Here is a 12587-nt window from a genome sequence, read left to right as displayed (position 1 = left end):
GCCACAGTTTGAATACTGAGTGCACGTCTGGTCTCCATATTACAAAAAGGATAATGAAGCACTGCATAAACTGCGAAAAAGATTTATAAGGATGTTACCAGAATTGAAAGAATGCAACTATCAGGATACATTGAGCAGGTTGGGACTCTTTTCTCTGGAAAAGAGAAGACTAAGAGGAGATCTGATAGAGGACTATAAAACTATGAACGACACAGACTCTTGAGAACGTGGAGCGGTTGAAGCCGATAGCATTGACGCATTTAAGGGAGGCTTGTTGCACACACAAGGGAGAAGGGAATAGAGGGATATGGGAGCAGGCTGGGACGAGGTAATTAGAGTGGGAAGAGACTCGTTCGTAGTACAAATGTTTCTCTGGCATGGACCAGTTGGGCAGAACGGCCTGTTTCTGTGCTGTAGATCCTATGTAATTCTACGTGAGAACACAGGCCTCTTCATTCCCCGGCGAGCTGGCCTCAAATTCAGCCAAGCCGGACGGAATGAATGGTTTCCCTCCAATGGCGAACAAGGGCTCTGAGTGAAGCGAGTTTGGCTAATCCCAGCTCGGTGCCGAGCAGGCTTCAGCCCACAGCGCAAAACTGCGCTGAAATCTGGTTCCAAGATGCACTGCAGTCTCAACCATACAGAGCGCAGAAAACAAACGTGACGCACTGCTGATTGTCATCCTGCTACTGCCCTGGTTTTAGACATAAATGGAGTGGTAGTGGGAAGAAAATCGGAGGGCGGCGGGGGGAACACTGAATTACCGCTGGAGGTCCCTCCGACCCAATTTTCGGGTGAACGTCGATTTAAGTCTACACCACTCCTTCCACAAACAGGCGGCAATGTGGGGGGGGGGGTGGAAACTAATGAATTTATATAAATAGGGGTCAAATGACACAGTTAAGACCCCAGTGCGATTTTCATGTTAATCAGCGCTGCCTCTGCTACTTCATCAACCCACCCACAAACCACGAGCGGTGCAGGTCATGAGATGATCTCTTAAAGGGATCATTAGCTGCAGTGCAGGAAAGTAGGAAGCAGGTCTGGCACTCATTTTCCTTCTTTTTGGGGTTTTAAGCCTTAAGGCTTCCTTAACTTCAACCCCTTGCTGCTGGGTGTGCTCTTTAAATTTTTACCACATTAATACAAGCTGCACTGTTGAAACACCCTGCCCTTCCCAGATCTATCCAGCCCTCCCCTTTAATGTCCTGCTGCAGGCACGTGATCAATGTCTGCCTGGCCAAATTTCCAGCTCTCCCAAAGGGCGAGTTGCCCATAACCAGTGCGCTTAGCGCTGGCAGCCACCGAATGAGAAAATAAGACTTGCATTTATATAGTCCCCAGGATGTCCCAAAGCGTTTTACAGCCAATGAAGTACCTTTGAAGTGTAGTCACTTGTAATGTAGGAAATGCGGCAACCATTTTACGCTCAGCAAGATCCCACAAACAGCAATGTGGTAATGACCAGATCATATGCTTTAGTGATGTTGGTTGAGAAATAAATATTGAGGGAAGAGAACTCCCCTACTCTTCTTCGAAATAGTGTCATGGGATCTTTTACGTCTACCTGAGAGGACAGACGGGGCATCGGTTTAATGTCTCATCTGAAATACGGCACCTCCGACAGTGCAGGACTCCCTCAGTACTGCACTGGAGTGTCAGCCTAGATTAGGCGCTCAAGACTCTGGAGTGGGACTATGAACCCATGACCTTTGGACTCAGAGACAAAAGTGCTAATAACGGATCAAAGCTGACACTTGAATGTGGTTCAACCATGAAAATCGATGGGGTCTCCCGTTGACGTCATGGGACGGGTGAAGCAGGAAGGTGATCGATGGGGGGTGGGGGTGGTGGCGGCAACCAGGAGGCCGGAAACAGTCTGCAGTGGAGCCGGGAGAAGCACTCCTGCTCCTTCTGGCTCCACATTCAGGCAAGTAATTTTATGGTGCCGCATGTAGACCTGGTTTTCCTGAGCGGAGCCAGTCCAGCGCCCTTTGAGCTAAGATTCCTCTCTATGAAACATGGGAAAATATCTATCTATTCCCTGAAATTAACGACCCAGTGATAAAGCTGCAGGAAGGGGCGGCATTGAAAGGTACGGCTTTAAAGAATGCACTTTTATTAGCACGTCATTAAAGCAGAGGAAAAATGGGCAACTTTATTAAATGTGGAATTTCACGCACTTTGCATCGACATAAAGTGATTTCACCGCTGTATGGACATAATAAAGCACAAGTGGAATTGGTGTGAAGCAGGATTTAAAGGAGCTAGCAACACAGCCTGCAGTGTAAGTGGAATTGGTGCGAAGTGGAATTTAAAAGCTCGCCTGAATGAGTTGGGAACTTTCTCCACTTCCTACTTAATATTAGCAGACAGCCCAATGTCCCAATAGCTTTTGACCAACATTGGAATGACCTGGTATTGAGATGGTGTTGAGCACAGCTCGGAAACACACAGGCATCGAGCTTGGAGTTGTTTGATTAAATGGTGGCACGGGGCTGGCAGTGCCAACTCTATAAGCAGGTACCAGGCTCAAAGCAGTATGTCTTATATCGCGGTGTCCCCCAATAGCATGACATAACACGCGGTTCATGAATTCCTTCTTGGAGTAGGATATACTGCAGCGCCGCCAGATTGCGCCCCTCACTGTAACGCCTTTGTGATACCGTGGAGCCGAGTTACCTGGTGAAGTGAATCCTGCCACCGTTCCTGGCAGGTTAACTTCCTTTGCCCAAGTTAAAAGTTTTAGGAATTTACCGACCCCTTTGTCAGTCGACATATTCTGATTACCATAACATCCGATGACGAAGACAGAGAGACAAGTAGACAATACAGTGACAGCCGACCCTCACTATAATATGGCACTTGGGACACTGCCAAATAACAAGCTGTAGTGACCTGCACAGGGATAGTGAGTCTGCTGAGACTTTGGAGCTCAACTGCACTGGGCTCCTTGATGGATGGCTGAATAGTTAAAAGCTCTACTGCTAACGAGGCAGATTGACTGGACACTCCATTAATGGGTTACCAGCCTGGACAGCAAGACAGGAGTTTCAAATCACACAGGCCCCTTGACTGCTTGTTCGCCTGAAGCCATCTGCTCTCCCAACTGCTGAATCAAACCCCGCAATACTTCGGACTTTCAACAAAAGACTCCATAGCTTCTGATTATTGTACAAAATCCTCCGCAGCTCCGAGCATTTACAGGGGCAGTGTTTTCATCAGTAAGACTTGTCGGCCAAACCTTCTTTTGTGTGTAACAAATGCACATAGGTAGAAATACATGGACATTATAGCACAGAGACAGGCCATTCGGCCCAGCTAGTCCATGTCGGCATCTACCCTCCATGTGAGCAAATAATCCTAATCACATTTACTCATACTGTTCCCATATCTCTCAACGCCCTTTTCCTTCATCCACCTATTCAATCTATTCATGAAAGTTGACTCAGTTGCTGCCTGAACCACTAACCCTGGCAGTGAATTCCACAACCTCGCAACACTCTGTGTAAAGGAGCTTCTCTTGCCCTCTGTTCTAAATCTCTTGTATTTAACCTTGTTTCTATGCCCCCTCATTCTTGACCCCTCAACGACTGGAAACAGTCGGCTTTGATCTACCCTATCCCAATGTTTCATAATTTTAGACACTTCTATCATATTGCCACATAATCTGTATTGTTCTAATGAAAACGCACCAATTTAATTGAATGCCTGAACAGTATTTGAGTGGGCTGAACGGCCTACTCCTGCTCCTATGTTCCAAGTCTTTGTGCTTATATATTGCAGGGATAGAAACAGCATTGATACACATCACCATGCTGTCGGCAGGACATCATACTGACCCAGAGCTTCTCCTCCTCCCTAACACAAGAGGAAAAAGGATCCGCCAAACACTTTCAATGAGGATCCTGCAACAAAAGTCATCGCAAAGTAACAGGCCCCAGTACTGGAAAGAATCGCACCGTTACCAGGGAGACTTAGCGGGTATAAAATGCCGGGCAGTGGACTCATGATATTTTTCCTCCTTTCATTTCCCCAGTGCTTGACATCTGGTATAGCGAGCATCTCTCTGCTTGGCACCTCCCATGCGTCCCAGTCTCTTAGGTGGCACTATTTGAGATTGGATACTTGCTTAGGTGTCAGCCGTGGCTCAGTGGGTGGCACTCTCGCCTCGGAGTCAGATGGTTGTGGGCTCGAGCACAAAATCCAGTCTGACACTCCAACACAGTACTGAGGGAGCCCTGCACTGTCGGAGGTGCTGGCTTTCGGATGAGACGTTAAGCCGAGGCCCTGCCTGCTCGCTCAGGTGGACGTAAAAGGTCCCACAGCATTATTTTGAAGAAGAGCAGGGGAGTTCTCCCCGGTGTCCTGGCCAATATTTATCCCTCAATCAACATCACTAAAAATCAGATGATCTGGTCATTATCACATTGCTGTTTGTGGGACCTTGCTGTGCCCAAATCAGCTGTCGCGCTTCCCTACGTGACATCAGTGACTACACTTCAAAAGTACTTAATTGACTGTAAATTGCTTTTGGGACATCCTGAGGTCGTGAAAGGCGCTACATAAATGTAAGTCTTTCTTTTTCTTTCTAAGCTGCACTGCGCCAATCCACCTTGCAGCAAATTGGAACCCGCTGCAGCATTTAATCCTCAACCCAATCAGACAAAATTAATTCCAGCACCCTACTAATGACAGATTGTGGCCCTAAAGTTTCGCTAGTCTGCTGCCATAACTCTGGGGGAAAACTGCCCCTTTTAGCTCCAGCGCCAGACCTGGAGAACCCCTGTGGGATTTCAGGGCCTGTACCTTAAACATGTATAAAAAGAAAGTTTGTTATTGAGTGCTGAGTTACTGCGAGATCACGTGTGTGTGTGTATTAGAAAACACCCAACGGGAATAAAGACAAATGGAAAATTTATTGCATCCCTCAAAAGGTGTAAAAATCCCTCTTAAAACGACGCAATTCCCATTTTATTCAGTCGTAACTTCCTCATGAATTTTCCTAATGCTCATGAATAAATCCATTGTCCTGTGGGACCCACATTTCTACTATATTCTCTCTTGATATACGGTCCTATTCTATTTACTACCACACATGATGCCCGTGTCCATTCCTTCCCACCCCCAGAGTGTTTAATCCAGCCCCCTTTCCCTTTACGAATGGGCAAGGCTACAGCTGCTCCCTTCTCCCCAGAGTCCAATACGCCCATCACGACACTGGAGGTCTTGTATCACTTCCTTGGTACCTGGCCAAACTAATCCTTTCACAAAAACTCAAGTCTTTTGCATTTAACAGGGGCGAATAATCGAAGCCGCCAACCTGCCCCAACTGTTGTATTCACTGGAATGACAGGAGCAGAGTATAGTTGCAGCTGGAGTCTGAAAGCCAGGAGGCTGCAAGTCCCAGTGATGCATTTGGATAATCAATGCGAATGCGATGGCTTGCGGGACGTTCCTGACTAACAAGCCACTGCATTTAGCCCATCAGCTGCATTGACAGGTCACCTTCAAAGTAAAGTTCATGGGCTAGATTTTCAGTATAGACAGTTTTGGGGCGCTAAGCTTAGCGCCCGCCCGAAGTTATCGCCCGCCCCAAAGTAGCGCCCCGTTGCCGGAAATTCAGTGGCTTCGCCCTAAGAGGTTGGTGGAGCGCTAAAAGAGGCGTTCCACTAGTATCTTTAGGCGCTAAGCCGGCGGTGGAGAGCGCAACACCCGAGCTCGGGCGCAGCGCACGGCAGACACTCTGGTGCCAGTGAGCTCTTAAAGGGGAAGGGTGCATGTATTTTTTTTCAAATGCAAAGTCTGGGGAGAAACGGGGAGGAGGAGGAGGAGGAGGAGGAGGAGGAGGAGGAGGAGGAGGAATGATGATTGGTGCCCGGAAACATAAATAGACCGTTCACAACAACACACAGCTTACTTCCACACAACACATGCAGAGTGCCTTTTGTACGAGTGCCCTTTAATTTGCGCTCCCCAGGGTGTGTTGCGTTCCATTTTACAAACGCTCTGGACGCCAGGCGCACAATGGGGCGGTCCGACTGAAGTTTGGATTCGGGGCGGCCAAAGGGCGTTGCACGAGGATGTGACGTCATTTTCTGCGCGCGCATCCGGGCGGCCGCTAAACTTTGCGCCGGCGCTAACGGGCAACTTAATTTGGGGCGGGGCGCAAACTGCGCTGCGCCCAGGCGCTACACGCATAGCGCCCGAAAATCACTTCTCTTAAGGCGCTAACTGCTGGCGCAAGCAACTGAAAATCTAGCCCCATGATCCTTGTTGGCAGTTGCTTCCTTTTCAAGGGCATGACCTCTCTATTCCCCCCAGGGTCGTGCAACTAAATCTTCTTGGGCCGAATGTGTGTGAGACAGGACTTCAAGGCGGGGGCGGGCGGGGGGTAATTTTTAACGTAATCTGCCTGGTGGGAAACCGATGGGATCTGATCGGCCGCCCGATTTTACTCTGTGTTGAGGTACCGTGACCACCACTTGAGGGTCATTTGAAGTTAGGGCCCGGGTCCCGGGTCCCAGTCCGATAGTTCCAGGAAACCCTGGCTCCGATAGCACAGGCTGCAAATTATTAGAGTCTTTTCTTCAGTCTCTATTAAGGAGGTACTTTAAAAATCAGCCGACCTTTGTACTCATTCGGTGTTAGAAAACATTTTTCCCAGCTTTTCTATTTGCTGTCAGGATCAGGCCTGGAAATAGGGTCAGCCAGAGGCTGGGTAAAGCTCCTTCTACACTCGGGGAAAGGCCGAGCTGTGTCTGAAGCTGTGACCTCTCTTGCAATGTGCTTTTAGTGCCTGTACTGCTCAGTTTTATTTTGTTTTGGTGTGAGCCAGGACTGCCACTACCCAGTAATCCCTGCTGGAAGGTGCGTGTGTGTTTGGGTTTGGATCAGGTCAGCAGTCAGCTCAGCTCTGACGTCAAACAGCCAGTGCCCAAAGCGCAGTCTGACATGTTAAGGATGGTCACCTGGGTGAAGTACAGTAAGGTGGGTGGAAGAGGGTTCTGCGCCTTCAGGAGAGGGGAGAGGTGAGGAAAATTCTCCCACGGGCACTGTAAAGACTTGCTTTATTCGACGTGATTTCCTCCTCTGTGGGCAGTTTTGCTGTCTTTAGGTCTTTCTATAGCCTAATTTCCCATCCAAAAATGGGGGGGGCGGGTGCAGATGATTCGCGCCCAGGTCTCATCCGACACTACCCTGGTTGCCAGGAAGGAGTCCAATAGCACTGGCTTTTTCTCTCGCTGATAAAAACACCTCACCTTCCCTGAACGGCCTAGCTCCAAGTTTAAGGATATATCCCCTTGTTCTGGTCTCCCTCCCTCCCCCCGCCAGAAGAAGCCGTTTCGGCTGAAATCACGATAGACCGGGGTCGCAAATCTGTGGCACCTCCCACCAGTCACTAAAAGCCCAGCATCAGCAACGGCCTCGCACCAAGAGATTTTATTTTGTTAACATGTTGCAAATGAGATTGGACAAGTTAAGTGTCCTCAGGAAATAAGAGAACACCAGGAATATTTAATTAAGCTCTGCTGTACTTGACCTATTCTGTACTTTGACCCTAATTGAACACATCAATGAAAGACGTCAGTCACTTTCGATCCCATCACAAGCTGCCTGAAGGGGCTGGATTGGAACAAGAACCAAATTCTGCGTGGATCTCTGACTGATTTAATTTACTGTCTGACGCCTCTGAAGAAGTGAAATGTCTGACAAAGATTTAGCACGATAGGATTAACTCAAGAGATCGGTAAAAGAGTGTTAATTCATTATAACGACAGGTATTAGGTGTCACCGGCCCAGCTGAGACCTCCCACCCATCCACTCACCCCCCACCATTTGACATGTGATATGGGGCTTCAGGTAAGGGTGGCAAAATCAGGCAGGAGAAGAAAAGGAGGGGCAGTGCACCAGCACATGGCATGAGATGGGCCATGAAATAATAATGAGCAGGTCGCAGTGGGTCATGGAGGGCATCATGGTAGGGCACAGTGGGCCAAGCGTATTACTGCCAGTTGGTCTGATTAGAATCGGCTGCCCTTCTCTCCTTAGCACTTCCAGTTCATCTGGTTTTTATATTCACCCGTATTTTTGTATTGTTGCCATGTCTCCTCGCTCTCCTTCACCTTGGGTCACACTGTTGGTGGGGTGGGCAGGTGGTTATAGAGGGTATTCACGTCTGATCTAGGGTCAGAACTGCACACACAAGACTCGAGTGAAAGACCACTGCTGTGAGATGGCCCACGGAGGGCGTGTGATGTAGACGTGACCAACTCCACCGAACATCAGAACGAGGAGCAGGACTGACTGGCTACGCCTCTGTATAGAATGAGGCCGATACAGGAACAAATAGACGTTCGCTTTCTACATTGGTTCATCAGTAACTATCGGGTGAGCTTTTTCAGCTGCATCGGCTTCTTTTTGGCGAACGATTTGAATCTCAGCCCGGTCTGTCAAGTGGAACAGTTTTAAGCAAACACTTGGTAAACTGTTTCATTCGGTGTGTAATCTGCTCTCAATTTAGTTCCTGAAATGAAAGGATTGAGAACAGCTCCCTCAGGAGACTATACTGGCCAATACAACTCTCAAAGAACCCAACTGTGATTAGAGAGTTCGCAAAGAGGGGGGTCAAATTAATTGTACTGACACTTTACAAATGGTAGGATTTCATGCTTCATTGACCCTGAAGGATCAGAGTTAAACGGCACGCTTCAAACACTCTCCCCTGGGGAGGGTCCAGCTCCACGTGGCATGCTCACCAGCCGCCACTCCCCTCCCCCGAACACAAGGCTGAAGAAGTCTGCATGAGATAAGCGGCAGCCTGCGTCCTCACAGCAGCCACCTGCTGCCTCGCTAAAGCTTCAGTAATCCAGGGAAAGCTCAACCCGTCCCCTCCCAATCCTCCTCTTCACAAAGGCTGAGCAGATTCATTAACCCTTCCTGCTTGCACAAGTTTCAGTCGCTAAGATCACACATTCTGCCACATGATCTGTCGGACATTTCTGTGTGCACAGGGGCCTTAACAGTGCCAGGCACAGCCCTAACCCAAAAGCACTGTATACAGGGGTAGTAACAGTCCCTGGGCACTGCACTAACACGACGGCAGTGTACAGGGGCAGTAACAGTCCCAGCACTGCCCTAACCCGACGGCACTGTGTACAGGGACAGTAACAGTCCCAGCACTGCCGTAACCCGACGGCACTGTGTACAGGGGCAGTAACAGTCCCAGCACTGCCCCAACACGACGGCACTGTGTACAGGGGCAGTAACAGTCCCAGCACTGCCCTAACCCGACGGCACTGTGTACAGGGGCAGTAACAGTCCCAGCACTGCCCCAACACGACGGCACTGTGTACAGGGGCAGTAACAGTCCCAGCACTGCCCTAACCCGACGGCACTGTGTACAGGGGCAGTAACAGTCCCAGCACTGCCCTAACACGACGGCACTGTGTACAGGGGCAGTAATAGTCCCAGCACTGCCCTAACCCGACGGCACTGTGTACAGGGACAGTAACAGTCCCAGCACTGCCCTAACCCGACGGCACTGTGTACAGGGGCAGTAACAGACCCTGGGCACTGCCCCAACACGACGGCACTGTGTACAGGGGCAGTAACAGTCCCAGCACTGCCCTAACCCGACGGCACTGTGTACAGGGGCAGTAACAGTCCCAGCACTGCCCTAACCCGACGGCACTGTGTACAGGGGCAGTAACAGTCCCTGGGCACTGCCCTAACCTGACGGTACTGTGTACAGGGGCAGTAACAGTCCCTGGGCACTGCCCTAACCTGACGGCACTGTGTACAGGGGCAGTAACAGTCCCTGGGCACTGCCCTAACCTGACGGCACTGTGTACAGGGGCAGTAACAGTCCCTGGGCACTGCCCTAACCCAACGGCACTGTGTACAGGGGCAGTAACAGTCCCAGCACTGCCCTAACCTGACGGCACTGTGTACAGGGGCAGTAACAGTCCCAGCACTGCCCTAACCCAACGGCACTGTGTACAGAGGCAGTAACTGTCCCAGCACTGCCCTAACCCAACGGCACTGTGTACAGGGGCAGTAACAGTCCCAGCACTGCCCCAACACGACGGCACTGTGTACAGGGGCAGTAACTGTCCCAGCACTGCCCTAACCCAACGGCACTGTGTACAGGGGCAGTAACAGTCGCAGCACTGCCCTAACCTGACGGCACTGTGTACAGGGGCAGTAACAGTCCCTGGTCACTGCCCTAACATGATGGCACTGTGTACAGGGGCAATAACAGTCGCAGCACTGCCCTAACCTGATGGCACTGTGTACAGGGGCAGTAACAGTCCCTGGGCACTGCCCTAACCTGACGGCACTGTGTACAGAGGCAGTAACAGTCCCTGGGCACTGCCCTAACCTGACGGCACTGTGTACAGGGGCAATAACAGTCGCAGCACTGCCCTAACCTGATGGCACTGTGTACAGGGGCAGTAACAGTCCTAGCACTGCCCTAACCCGATGGCACTGTGTACAGGGGCAATAACAGTCCCAGCACTGCCCTAACCTGATGGCACTATGTACAGGGGCAGTAACAGTCCTAGCACTGCCCTAACCCGACGGCACTGTGTACAGGGGCAGTAACAATCCCAGCACTGCCCTAACCCGACAGCACTGTGTACAGGGGCAATAACAGTCGTAGCACTGCCCTAACCTGACAGCACTGTGTACAGGGGCAATAACAGTCCCAGCACTGCCCTAACCTGACAGCATTGTGTACAGGGGCAGTAACAGTCCCAGCACTGCCCTAACCCGACGGCACTGTGTACAGGGGCAGTAACAGTCCCAGCACTGCCCTAACCTGACAGCACTGTGTACAGGGGCAATAACAGTCCCAGCACTGCCCTAACCCGATGGCATTGTGTACAGGGGCAGTAACAGTCCCAGCACTGCCCTAACCCGACGGCACTGTGTACAGGGGCAATAACAGTCCCAGCACTGCCCTAACCCGATGGCATTGTGTACAGGGGCAGTAACAGTCCCAGCACTGCCCTAACCCGATGGCATTGTGTACAGGGGCAGTAACAGTCCCAGCACTGCCCTAACCCGACGGCACTGTGTACAGGGGCAATAACAGTCCCAGCACTGCCCTAACCCGACGGCACTGTGTACAGGGGCAGTAACAGTCACAGCACTGCCCTAACCCAACAGCACTGTGTACAGGATTGGTGATATCCCTGAACATCACCTGAACCCAGCAGCAATGAGTATATATTTCTAATTAAACTGTTAACATTTGAAAGTTGGGAAAAGATGCAAGGTGCAAACTCCTCACCCAGTTGTAATTAACTTCCCAATTGGTCAGTTTAAGAGTCTGAGAAACAGCACACCGTGTTGGCTCTGTGACTGACACCAGCTGTATGATTAGGGGCATTTGTTTCCGCAGGAGTTTTCTTACCAGTTTTTGCCAAGTGTTAATGAACAAATTCAATACATTCTGACGCCCTTCCTCCTCCCTGAGTAAACAGGCAGAATCTGGTTCTAAAACAGACGAGAGAGTCTGATCACAGTAACATCAGTGCCATGGAGTGGATGCACTGGAATGGAATCAAACCCCTTCACTCCACATATTCTACTGTATCCCTCCTCACAAATGGATGCGATCAGCCCCCCTCAGGGGTGCCCAGTAACGACAATTATTTATATGACAACTGGATGCAAACGATAAAGAAATGACTGCTCTCTAGCCAAGGATTGTTTCCTCTGCCGTGGCTCAGTTGGTAGCACCCTCGTCTCTGAACTAGAAGGTGGTGGTTTCAAGTCCCACTCCAGAGACTTGAGCACCAAATCTAGGCTGACACTTGTGTACAGTGCTGAGGGAGTGCTGCACTGTCAGAGGTGCCATATTTCAGATGAGTCGTTAAACCGAGGACCCTGGCTGCTCTCTCAGGTGGATGTAAAAGATCCCATGGAATTATTTCGAAGAAAAGCAGGGGAGTTCTCCGCAGTGTCCTGGCCAATATTTATCTCTCAACCAACATCATTAAAAAACAGATTATCTGGTAATTATCACATTGCAGTTTGTGGGAGCTTCCTGTGTGCAAATTGGCTGCCGCGGTTCCTACATTACAACAGTGACTACACTTCAAAAGTACTACAAGAAACTTTGGTTTATCCGGAGGTTGTATGTCCGGAAACCTCGATCTAACGGCAGAAATCAGCAGCCGTTTTGTTAGGTTTTTTTTCTTTCCCTAGCATTTTTTTAAACAGTCAGGCTGTGGAAAGCGTCTCTGTAGCTTAGCAACAGCTTCAGAGACGCTTCCAAGGTACGGGCCGAGTGTTTACAAGCTGTTGCTAAGCAACAGTGTTTGTTGTCAGATACGGAGATGAAAACCTCCGTATCCTTCAACAATAGCGCTGGTCTATCCGAAAGTTTTGATCTAACGGCACCAGCTCGGTCCCGTCGGTGCCGGATATCGCGAAGTTTCCTGTACATTGGCCGTAAAGCACTTTGGGATGTCCTGAGGTCATGAAAGGCCCTAGATGAAGGCTCTATATAAATGCAGGTCTTTCTTTTCTTGAATATTGTGTTAACACAGACACACAGGGAAGAAGGAGCACTC

General features: G+C 49.9%; 1 protein-coding gene across 3 annotated transcripts in view; it reads right to left on the bottom strand.

Moving 5' to 3' along the window:
• qsox1 (quiescin Q6 sulfhydryl oxidase 1) overlaps nt 1–12587 on the bottom strand; it is a 275366-nt gene that overhangs the window by 18668 nt on the left and 244111 nt on the right. The gene's annotated exons all lie outside the window — the stretch shown is intronic.

The sequence above is a fragment of the Somniosus microcephalus genome, chromosome 3 (genome assembly GCF_052327205.1).
Source record: "Somniosus microcephalus isolate GS21.2 chromosome 3, FLI_Smic_1.0, whole genome shotgun sequence".
In the NCBI taxonomy this organism is placed as follows: domain Eukaryota; kingdom Metazoa; phylum Chordata; class Chondrichthyes; order Squaliformes; family Somniosidae; genus Somniosus; species Somniosus microcephalus.
This window is presented reverse-complemented; position numbering and strand designations above follow the sequence as displayed.